The 12,714-nt window shown below is 44.7% G+C and overlaps 1 protein-coding gene across 1 annotated transcript in view; it reads right to left on the reverse strand.

Moving 5' to 3' along the window:
- The window catches only part of CAPN13 (calpain 13), an 80,355-nt gene extending 67,928 nt beyond the window's left edge, over positions 1–12,427 (reverse strand). The window contains exon 1 of the mRNA XM_047747148.1: positions 12,252–12,427. The gene's annotated coding sequence lies outside the window, so the exon portion shown is untranslated. The remainder of the gene's footprint in view (positions 1–12,251) is intronic.
- Between the last annotated feature and the right edge of the window lie 287 nt (positions 12,428–12,714).

The following is a 12,714-nucleotide window of genomic DNA, read 5'->3' on the forward strand; positions in this document are numbered from 1 at the left end:
TGTCAAATAAATAAATAAAATCTTTAAAAAATAGACTTCATCGCTAACAGTATTGCCAGGCACAAAGTGGGTCATTTAATATTGATAAAAGTTTATCAGAAAACAAAATCATTATTGTGTAAGCACCTAAAAAAAAGAAAAAGTATGTGAACCAAAACTTAACAGAATTAAAGTGAGAGAGAAACAATTCCACAATTATAGTAGGAGAGTTTAGCACACATGTTTCAGCAATTTGCAGGCCAATGAGACAAAAATTTTAAAAATCAGCGAAAACGTAAAATATCTGAATGATACTGTCAATCACTTTGATGTAATTGGTACATATACTGTGCTATATCTAAAAACTACAGCTTATACATTCTTTTCAGATGTATGAGATATAGTCACCCAGACAGACAATACAGAGGGCCATAAAACCATTTATTTCCAAAGACTGAATCACACAGAATATTCTCTAACCACAACAAAACAAAGATTAGAAGTTAATATTCCTAATAGGATAGTTAGGAAATCCCCAAATACTTAGAATTAAACACATTTTTAAATAATTCCTGAGTCCAAGATGATCTAATGGGAAATAAGAAAACCCAACACACGTAGGAGGAAGTAAATAATACAGACAAAAGAAGACAATCATAACAGAGAAAACGGTAAAGTAGCAAAGCAAAAACTGCTCCTTTGAGAAGATCAACAAAATGGACAAATCCAGAATTGAGTTAAGTCGAGGACAAAAGGGTGTGAACACAAATCATCAATATCATCATTAATGAAGGTTTATCACCATAAATCTTATAAATATTAAAGTGTTCATAAGAGGCTACTGTGAAGAAACTAATGTCAAAAAAAATTGCTGTAGATGGGATCAGGAGGGAGACAAACCATAAGAGACTCTTAATCTCACAAAACAAACTGAGGGTTGCTGGGGGGAGGGGGTTGGGAGAGGGTGGTGGGGTTATGGACATTGGGGAGGGTATGTGCTATGGTGAGTGCTGTGAAGTGTGTAAACCTGGCGATTCACAGACCTGTACCCCTGGTGCTAAAAATACATTATACGTTTATAAAAAAATTAAAATAAAAAATTTAAAAATTAAAAAAAAATTTGCTGTGACATGAAATGGATGAATTTCCTGAAAAATACCATGTAACAAAGTTGACACAAGAAGCAGTAGAAAATCTGAATAACTCTGTATCTAATCAAGGAATTGAATTTGTTAGTAAAAGCTCTCCCCAAAAGAAACCCCCAGGCCCTTGGGGTTTCACTGGCAAAGTCTCTTATTCTTTCCAGGTCAAAAGAGCACCAGTCTTGCACAAACTTCTTCAGAAATTGGAGGAGAAGGGAAGCACTGCTGAACTTATTTCATCAATTCAACATAACATTAACAACAAAGTCTCATGAAAGAATCCACACCACAGAAAAAAAATTTATGGATCACTATCCCTCATGAATAGAGACAGCAAAGATCCTTCACAAAATTTCAGCAAATCAAATCCAACAATGTAATAAAGAAAAGAAAGAACAGCAACATCAAGGTTAAGTGGGGTTTATTTTAGGAATGTAAGTTTGGTTTAACATGAAAAAAATCATCAGTGTAATTAACCATATTAAAAAGATTTTTTACAAAGCCAATAATTAAACTTATTTGGACAAGATTCAACATTTATGGTTAAAAATTGTCAAAGGAGAATTACATAGAAAAAGTAAACAACATTCCCAAACTAATGAAAGGCATTTATAAAAAAAAAAATCTACAGCTAAAATAATTCTTAGTGATAGAAAAGTATTTTTTCCCACTTATAATCATATTTATGGCACGAACACCCATTGTCACTTTTTTGTGTGTCTTCACTTTTATTTAACATTGTACTGGAGGTCCTAGACAGCTCAATAAGAAAATAATTCTAGAATTATTTTATAAGTTTATATCTAGAAAGATACAAGATTAATATAAGAAAATCACTTATAATATTATATACTAGCAGCAAACAATAGGAAAACAATAGCATTCTATTACAAATACTTGGGGGAAAATGTCTAATCAAAAACATCCATGCTCTCTACGTCAAAAACTACAAGTCTTTGCTGAGAAAGGCTAAAGATCTAAATTAATTGTAATTTTCAGTATTACCAAGATGGCAATTGTTTCCAAATGTATCTACAGATTCAATACCATTGCACCTAAAATTGTAGAATGCCTTTTTGTTGTTAAAGAAATTGACAAACTTATTCTACAATTTATACTTAAGTACAAGGGACCTAGAATAACTGAAGAATTTTTTTTTTTTTTAAGAAAATGTTGGGGCTCCTGGGTGCCTCAGTTGGTTAAATGTCTGACTCCTAATCTTGGCTCAGATCTTGATCTCAGAGTCATGGATACAGGCCCTGCAATGGGCTCCACTCTGGGTGTGGAGTCTACTTAAAAAAAAAAAAAAAAAAAAAAAGAAAAGAAAAAGTTAGAGGACCTAGCCAACCTGACTTCTATTGGTAAAAAGATATACAATTAGATCAATAGTGCACAGTGGAGAATCCAGAAACGGACCGCAACATAAATGGTCAATAGATTTTTGACAAACTTTCCAAGGTGATTCAATGGAGATAGAAACACCTTTCAAAAAATAATGCCGATCAATTCCATATGGAAAAAGGTACAAAACAAAACAAAAAATGGACTCTCACTTCATACCATACACAGAAATCAAGACAAAATGATCACAAATCTAAAAATAAAACTTAAAATTATAACACTTTTAGAAGAAAAGAGAAGAAAATACTTGCATAGAGGAAAACAGGAAAAAAATGCAAAGTTAGGGGTAAGAAAATGTATCTTTTACAGAATGCAAAAATATGAGCCTTACAAGGAAAAAAATAAGGGGATCAATTAGACTTCACCCAAAACAGGAAAGACACCATTAAGAAAACAAAAATGCAAATCATAGACCAGGAGAAAATACATGTAACACAAAGATCAGGGAAATGACTTGTATCCAGAATACATAAAGAACTCTTTCAAATCAATAAGAGAAAAAGAACTCATTAAAAATGGTCAAAAGATATGAACACTTTACTGGAAAACAAAAACAGGCAATTACCAACATGAAAAAATGCTTTACATGTTAAGTCACCAGTAAAATGCAAATTGTTACTGCAATGAGATAATCACCATGCACCCATTAGAAAGGCTAAAATTTTAAATGCTGACCATACTAAGTGTTGGTAGGGAGATGGAACGATTGAAACATTTATAGGTATTGGTGTGTATGTGAGGTGGTAGGACCACTGAGTGGAATTTCTGGGTTTAGTCCATGCATATGTTCAACTTCACTAAATATGCCAAATTATTTTCCAACATTGTACCAATTTATAATCTCACCTGCAATGTAAGAGTTCCCATCTCTCTATCTCCGCATTAGGACTTGGTATCGGCCAGCATCTTATTTGTACCCACATGGTGGGAGTAAAATGCCAACTCCTTGCAGCCACAATTTATGTTTCCCTGATTACTGGTAAGATTAAGCATCTTTCGATATGTTTACTTGTCGTTTGTTGTCCCTCTTGTGTGAGATGAATATCCATATCTTATGCCCATTTATCTGCTGCGTTGTCTTTTTCTTATTTGTGGGAATTCTTTATTTACTGTGGATAGTCATCTTTTGTTGGTCCTATGTGTTGCACATATCTTCTCCTAGTTGGTGGCTTACCTTTTGACTTCCTTGACAGTGTCTTCGGATAAACACAGATATTCCTTACTTTATACAGATAGAAATGTGTTATGACTGTTTGCTTGGAAGTCTAAATTTTATAAATTGAGCCAAATGTTAATTCTTTTGGGAACTTAAACTTCAAAAGAGATGCTCTTTTTAAAAAAGTTTATTTGTAATTAACACAGTCATTTCCCTGAATTATTGCTTTAAAAATCGTTTATAGCTCTATAATAAGATTTTTAAGAAGTAGGATTCTGAAATGGACTTGCAAAGAAACACTTTGAACTCTGAACACTTAGGAAATAATGCTTGGGTTTCCAGAAGCAAATATAGCCTTATCAAAACCAATTACTTCACTTTCCTTCTCTTTTTCTTTTTTCCCTTCCAGAAAAATGTTCTGACTTTAGAGGAACAGAAGAATCCCACATCTATGTGGTCATATGTATTGAGATATGTATAGAACATTCCTTGATTTTTAAAAAAGTATTTGATAAAATTTACCTTTATTCTCTATATATAAGATGGCGAAACAGGATGAGACTGCAAGACTGGGTAGGTTGTATCCTATGTTATGGTATGATAGAAATCTAGTGTTGTATATAGTACAGAAAGAGTATACAGAATTCAGAGTCTGAGCCAGACATTGTGGATGAATAATTTTGGATTATCTCAAAATCACTGTGCTGTAATAGCCACAGAACTACGGCCCTTGTCCTGTCCCGTTTAACATTTTTATCTTGATCCTGGATGAAGACGTTGAAATGAAAATGAAGCTACTTCTTAACTTTTTCATAATTTTTAATGATATAAAGGAAGAACAATTATCCAAGCAGATGGCAGAATTAAAATTCTAAAGGACCTCAAAACCGAGAGGATGGAAGTTACCCAAGGAAACTGCGAATCTGTCTTCTCATTTAAAAGTTAACCATGCAAGTAAACAGTGAGTGGGATTTGCCTTGGCTCAGTTTCATTTTGAAAAGATTTTGTACGGCTTACTTGGCTTCCTGTTGTAAAGGGACAACGTGGTGAGATGTCTCCGCTCTGAGCTGCTGTCCCTCCAGAAAGGTGCTCTTGTACAGACCACTGTAGCTGCCTGCCGCCTCCCCCACTCCCTCATAAAGCTGCTCCTGAGCCCTGCTGGACATCCAGTCCACTAGTGTTCAGTTCCGGGGCTACGTTGCAAGCAGCACATCAGTGGTAGCCAAAGCAGGGTGTTAGGGTAGCCCGGGGCACCTGGCCAGAACAGTGCCCTTTGCGTGTAAGTAAGGTTTCCTGGTGGGTGGTTTTATCTGCTGGGAAAAAGTGGGGATTTTTTTTTCAGTGGCACAAAAATGCCATCAGCTAAACATAGAAGGAACCTAGAGATCACTTTCTGGGAAACTGGAAATCTAAAAATGTTTCCTGGGAGAAAGACAGACCAACGGACTTAATAGTGACTGTCAGACCCAGCCCAGAAGTCCTATTTCCAGCCCTCCAGAGAAAGCAGGGATTTAACCATCCTGGTCCCATGATCAGGATCCCACCTGCTGCTTCTCTGACTTCCCAGGGTTATGTTCCTGTTCAGAAAACTGGGCTCTGCCTTGTCCCTTTAAAAATTAAAAAAAAAAAAAAGAAAAAAAGAAAAAGACATCATAGGATGGTGGTCAAGAGCATGGAGAATCAGCTTGAAACTATAAACTTAAGCTTGACATCAGATGCTGCTTTGGGGTTGAGTGATCTTTAGCGATGCTCTTACTATCGGAGCCTCCTTTCCCTACAAATAAAATGGGCTGGAGGTGGTAATGAACCAGCCTCAGAGCACGAGGTGGGTATCAAGCATGATTCTTATAAAAGGCTTGGATGGGACATAAGCAAAGCTATGTGGTAGGTCTCTTGATGATCAGCCTGTCAGGATCTCCCACTGCCCTAGTCCCGAACCTGAGCCCCGGGGGCCAGTGCCCTGTAACCAGGGACGGGCATGCCAGTCACTGGTCAGTTGCCTCCTGGACTTCCCGTGGGTCTCTCCTGATCTGCAGAGTGGTTCCCAAGAGCTTAGCACACGTGGCTATTGAGCACTGGAAATACACGGTGAGTGCAACTAAGGAACTGAATTTTAAATTTCATCTTATTTTAATTAATTTACATTTAAGCATGGGTATCTACACACGCCAGTGGTTGCCTCACTGGATAGTGCCAAAGAAAAGATCCGACGGTGGCTTGAATGGCCATGGGCACTCTTCAGTGGCGATGGTCAAGTTGAGGTTGAATGCTCTTAAAGGGGGTGGGGTGCAGAAGAATCCTTGCATTGGGTGGATCCTTTCAACTTTGACCTGCTGGGCTTCTCTCCACCGCTTTTCCTCCACATCCAAGCTTTGCCACTAAACCACGCTGTCACCTGTCACCGGCCAGCGGCTCACAGGCTTCACAGTGACAGGTGCAGGGCCTGCGCTGGGTGTCTGTGCCTCCAGGAGGAGCTTAGCAAGTCCCAGCAACAAAGGCCGATGCTGTTTGCATTTTGTTTTCAATCAGCTAGGAAACAGGAAGCCCGAGTTCAATTGTTCCCTGCCCGGGAGTGATGCACGCAGCTCTCTCCTGGCTGGTGTTTTTCAGAACAATGGAAATAAATCTGGTGTAATGTAGCAGAACATGACAAGGGATGGTTTTCCTCTTAACAAATACTCATTTGAAATGGTGCCCAAACCCTGCACGAGGAGCGATCTATTTCCCACAACAGTGTTCCAGCAAAACCCATTACTAATTCCACAACTCAAATTAAAACTAACAGAGCTTGAAGGCGGGGGCTGACACTCTCTCTGCTGACAAGGAGCAAGGAAGGGGGGTGGGGGAAGGGGCCCGGCGCACTCGCGTGTGTATGTGTTTAATTACACTGTTTAACACATTGAGAATAATTTAGCCACCCGAGTGGAGAAAATAAGCCACTTAACTGCTCTCCGGCGGAAAAGAGCTCCATGCCAACCACTTTCAGCTATCTGACACCTAGGCACACCTCAGGGCTTTGCAGAGGGAGAAGGGGGAAAGGAGGGAGAGGTAGACAGAGTACGGAGAGACAGAGGGGGAGGAAGGAGGAGAGAGGAGGAGGAGGGGGAAAGGGGAGACGTAAATGGAAAAAGAGGAAAAGCGAATTTTGAACGTACACAAATTGACTATGAGTTGGGAAGGCATATGATTATTTCTCAAGGAGATAGTATGAGGTGGCGTAAAGGTCAACACAGACATGGATTTTAGGGTTTAGAAAAGAATCTAACATCTAGGCCCATGCCTCCCCGACTTCAGAATCAGCTCAGTGAGTTTCCGGCCTTTGTGGCCTGAAAGCCATGAGTGGGGTGGTATATGGCCCCTAGAAAGGCAGGCCTCAGAGGAAGACTCTGTGGGCTCACTATGCAGAAGGAGAAACTGAGGCTTATGGTTAGAGAAGTCTGACCAGCCCTTGGCTGAGACTCCTGTACAGCCCCCAGCTTCATGGCACATGGTCTGGCCTACAGGCCAAGCAGGTCACTGTCCCTGCCCAGGAGCATCTTCTTTTCTTTTTTTTTTTTTTTTAAAGATTTTATTTATTTGACAGAGAGAGAGAGATCACAAGTAGGCAGAGAGGCAGGCAGAGAGAGAGAGAGAGGGAAGCAGGCTCCCTGCTGAGCAGAGAGCCCGATGTGGGGCTCGATCCCAGGACCCTGAGATCATGACCTGAGCTGAAGGCAGAGGCTTTAACCCACTGAGCCACCCAGGCACCCCGAGCATCTTCTTTTCTGTGTCATTAGGGCTGAGAGGGGTCAGAGGTCACCCCTCTCTCACCCACCAAGGGCCATGGAAGCCAGAGAAATGGAAGAAGGTTCTAGCATGGCTTCAGATTTGGAAAGCCCCCAGACCTGGAACCAGCAGCAGAGAAGTAAGTATGCAGAACAAAACCACGCCTTGTCTTCCAGGGACTCTCGGTTCAGCCCCAGGGCTGACAGCCTGAGAGAGATGCAGGTGCCTGGTGTGGGAGAGGCAGGAAGCCAAAACCACCCCTCCTGGCCCAGAGACAGTGCAGCCCCATCCTTCTCACTCCCTGGTGCTCGCACCAAGTGGACCCAGCTTCTCCTGGGACCTCGGGTCTCAGGGAGCTCGGAGACCTCAGCTGATGGGTCCCTTGCAGAAGCCTCCGTGGGGTAACGAACAATCCTTGCCAGGCTGGGGGAGTCAGTGCCACTCCACTGAGGTTGTGAACCGCAGACACGCCACCCCCCTCCCCTTACTCTTTGGAACTCTGGGAAGGCTGGACTTTCTAGTAGCTGTAAAGTTATGTAATGTTCTGTTTCTGGAACAGAGAATGTGGGTTGTGTACCCTAACAGATATTGCTGGGCAGAAAATGAAATAGCAGCCTACTGAATATATTATTCCTTTCAGTTAAATTGGGTTCATTGTGTGCAAACATAAGAAAAAAAAATGGACTTTGCCTTTGTACGGAAAGCATATACTTCCCATCCCCAAAGTTCTCCAGTAGGTGTCATTTAATCACAGAGGAAGCCTGGAAAGTTCCTGTGTAGACTGGTGATGTGTTCTGAGGACAAGATGGAATGTTCTTTCTGGGTTCCAGATCATTTGGTATGATCTTGGATTTTGGGGCACGGGTTTTTTTTTTTTTTTTCCCCCACCCATCAAGAGAAAATATACTTTCTAGGGGCGCCTGGGTGGCTCAGTGGGTTAAAGCCGCTGCCTTTGGCTCAGGTCATGATCCCAGGGTCCTGGGATCGAGCCCCGCATCGCGCTCTCTGCTCAGCAGGGCGCCTGCTTCCCTTCCTCTCTCTCTCTCTGCCTGCCTCTCTGCCTACTTGTGATCTCTGTCAAATAAATAAATAAAATCTTAAAAATTATAAAATATATATATGTATATATGTATATATGTGTGTATATATATACTTTCTACTTAGCTAATTCCAGCTCCTTCTTAAGCAAATTAGGGGGCTTTAGGACACTGGAGCCTGTTATCTATAATCCGGGACTTACTAGCTGCTATTTCTGACCCATTCTCCCTGGATAGCCCAGGCTCCAGACCGCTCACCTCCCAGAGGCAGGAACCAGAGAGGGTGTAGGCAGGCCCTGTGGGTTTTAGGGCCTTTTCTCTTTTTTAAGATTCTTTGGAAGTTGTTACCACATTTAGATAATCAATTCCTTCGAAAACAGAGGAGATAGAGACAGGGAAGGGACAGAGCACCCTGATGGAGAGAGGCAGGGAGACAGAATACAGACAGCCGGTGGGTCAGTGGAGATGGAGATCCTGAGGAAGAACAGGAGAGCAGGAAGGCCAAAACCTGCTAGGGAAAGTCATTCTCATGCAAGCCCAGCATCTTGTGGTATTGAATCAGAGCCCGAACATCTCTGGCTCTCTTACCTCTCAGATATGAGCACTCAGGTGTCCAATGGCAGAGACAACCTTCCTGTCCCAGGGACCGCTCTGAAATCCCCTCCTATGACAACTGGTCCATAGGGTGAGATCCAGGGCATGGCTCCGACCACAGCCCAGGGGTGCCAGCAGTTGGAGCTTGGGCATCCCCATGTGCACCTGGCATTTCTGGGCATCTCAGGCCTGGGGAGGCCACAGAGGTGACAGGGCTGAGTGTGGGACTGGGAGCCTGGTGCTGGCTCTGCCAGTGGCTGCTCCCCGCCGTGGTGTGGGGATGGCAGGGGAGGAGAGAGCGTCAGTAGCACCAGCAGCCCAGCACTCTGAGGGAGAGACTCCTTTGGCCAAGCCAGCTCCAGGACTTAGGACAATGGTGTCACCCAAGAAGGCCCAGGCCAAGTTGCTTGCTCAGAGCCTTTTCTGAAATCAAGTGGATTTCAGACCCAGTTAGACAGGGTCATGCTTATGGGGACAGGGACAAGGCAAGGGGTCAGTGGGAAACGAAAGTCTTTTGAGAGGATCTTCTGGATTAAGTATGTCGAAGAGCACCATGAAAGAAAATGCATGTGTGTGTGAGGTGAGTGAGGCAGAGAGAAGCAGGCTGAGTGGGGTTTAGGCCTCTGAGATTTCCCATGCCCCTTCCTTCATTCGTTCTCGTTCTACCCTTAAAAAAAACCAAGAAGTCTGGAGCATGTGAGGAGGGCTTCGATAAGCAGAGGAGACTGGAGAAAGGGGAGCAGAGGGTCTAGGAGCCTGCCTGCGAGGGGTATGAAAAGGCCCTGGTGGGAAGGGGAAGGGCAGGCCAGGAGGGAGAAGGACAGTGCCTGCAGACCCTCAGCTTGAGCCAGGAGGAAATGCCACCCCAGGAAGCCTCCACCTGCCCCTGGGCTAGGTGTCAGAACAGGCGAGGCCCCAAGGGAGTTGGGGCGGGGTTGGGGGGGCAGGGGGGCAGGCCTGTGCCCATCTGGAGAAAGTGACTTGGTTCCAGGAAGAATGCAGTGTTTGCAGACAGTGTCAGAGGCAGACAGCAGGGCTCAGAATGGTTTCCGAGTTGAAGGGATGTACCCGCGGTGGCCGGCAATCCAGAGTCCTGGGAGCCAGCCCATCCTGAAGGCCTCTGCCCAGAGTTTCTTCCCAAGGTAAGACCATCTAAAAGTTTCTTTAGTATTTAAGAGGATGCTGGGCATTTCGGAGATGGAACATAACAATGTAGCTTACTGGTTGGAAGCCTCTTCTGGGTAAGGATTAGACTGGGAACAAGACGTGATGTTTGGTGAGGAGAACCAAGGAAACGGTCCTAGGACCTCCCCTGTGCCCAGCAGTGATCCAGATGGGGGTCACTGGCCATGTCTCCTGAAGCAGGTGTGTGGTCACTCCTGATGGAGACGGCCCTCAGGGGGTCCTGCTCCAATCTTGGAGCTGTGGGAGATCCTGGTCAGGCCTGATTGACAGCTATGGGAGGCCGGCCAGCAGGGCTGACCCAGCTGGGGATCAGAGGCAGAGTATCGCCCAAGGGACCATCGTTTCAGAGAGAAATGAACCAAAGGTCCTGGCCCTTGTGGCTATTGAGCAGAGTGAGAATGTGAATCCCAGAGCGCAGGGGCCGAGAGGCAGCCCCTCCCGCGACACTCCACACTCGGTACAGGACATGGAGCATCCTCCTTACGACTCCGGCGGAGGCAGCTGCCACGGAACCAGCGTTCACTGCCACACTCCTATACCAGCTCTTAAAAACTGGCATTTGTTTATCAGCTAATTAGATGGCCTCTGAGCAGGACCAGACGACCCTCAGCTGCCTTTCAGCAGGAAGGGCTCTGCTCCCAAGGAGCTGGAAGACCCCCTTCAGGATCACCTTGTTCAACTAACTTAATTATTAAAATGACGAAATCAGGTCTGCCATACTCTCCTGGTTGCTTATTGGGGGAACCAGCTTTGCAGCCTGGTGGGCACGCACAGCCTTTCCATTAGATCACAGAATTCTTTCTTCAAAATGGTCTGTAAGCAAAAAGCAGTGCATGGTAGAGAAGAGTCCCCTGAGAATTCGAGGACCAAGACAGAAGCCAGATGGAACCCAGGATAGTTAGGGCCCAAAGCCTCGCTCCCAGCCAGGCGTTGGGGACGGGAAGCGCTGGCCTGCTCAGTTTGACCAGTTTCTCTGTTTTGGCCCTTTTCAGAGCCTCCCTAGGAGAATCTGCATCGGAGGGAGGGGACTGTAGGAGGCACAAACACCTGTTGGGGGTTAGACTCTCATCTGCTGAATATGGAGTCCTCCTGAAGCTATCACCCAGCAAAAATAGAAAAGAAAAAAAAGAAAGAAAATGGAGAAAAGGAAGAAAAGAAAGAAAGGGTTTCCTTCTAGCCGGGGCAGGTGGGTGGGACAGGTGGAACCATTCAAGAAGATCGGCTGAATCACTCTGTTTATGCCACCTGGGGGTCAGCGAAGTTTGATTTCTATCCCAGGACAGTTCATAACCCCACTGTAACCACAGAGGGAAAATGTCTGCACTTACTCTAGTTTGGTTAGCTTGGGTTCAAGCCAAACAGGGAGCGCTATCTCCCTAAGCAAAGAATCGCATCTTCAGGAGGACCCGGCCTGAGCAGCCCCAGAGGCACAGGCATCGACTGTTCACAGCTCTAGGGTCAGTGGAGCAGCCTTGATCTCTGATGCAGTGATCAGTGTTGTGGTTAACCCAGATTTCTCAACTTTGTTCCTGTAATTTGAAGCTAGATCATTTGAAAACAAAAGGTAAGCCCTGAGCCCCTTTCCTTCCTTCAGCAAATATGAAACATGTACTACGTGTCAGAAATTGAACATGGGTGAACAAGGAGACAGGATTCCTCCCATCGGGGTGTCCCTTATGGTCAGCGTAGCCCTTGAGGTTGGGACTTGGAGCACAAAAGCTAAGGTGAATTGCTGTGAGGGGATATAGGCCAAGCGTGAATGATCTTCTCTTATCGAGGCATCTCCTCCTTTGCTCTAGCTTTCCTTCAAGCCTAACCTTGGACCCTTTGGGCCAGAAGTCCTGGGTTTTTGGAGCTTCCGCAGACACCTCTCTGGTGGGGAGACATAGAATCTACATAATTAAGATGCTCTTTGGGGGAACTCGTTTGCTCACTGAAGTTTGGGCCACTACCTTGGTCCAAACCCCAGGGAGGTCACCGCGCACATCCTACCTGCTTCCTAACGGGTGTATCTGATGTCAGTGGTATTCCCACGGGAGCCAGGGGACGGCTGGCCAGGTACCCCACACTCAGCAGCAGCAGCAGCTTTGTGGGAGGGAAAGTGGCCGTGGTAGATGAGGGTCGCGTCTCTAGGGAACACACGACCGGCAATGTTGGTAGAGTCCGGAGTCCGGGTTTCTTCCCGCAGTAAGCTCCTCCTTATATGTGTTCATTGGGGAGTGCCCCACCTTGTTTAAACAATGACTCTTGGACTAGACCTTGGGGCCTCCAGAGGGAGGGTACTTTGTTCCACTGCAACCGTCTTCCAGTCAGTCCCCTCCTAGTCTCAGCTCACTTCCTGGAGCCCCTAGCGGAGTGGCTGATGTCTTGGTTGCCTGGGCTGTGGTTTTTTCATTGTTTCCAAATGTTTACATTGGGAATCAGGAACAGGGAATGTGTGCTTCTACAGATGCCT

The sequence above is a fragment of the Lutra lutra genome, chromosome 9 (genome assembly GCF_902655055.1).
Source record: "Lutra lutra chromosome 9, mLutLut1.2, whole genome shotgun sequence".
NCBI lineage: Eukaryota > Metazoa > Chordata > Mammalia > Carnivora > Mustelidae > Lutra > Lutra lutra.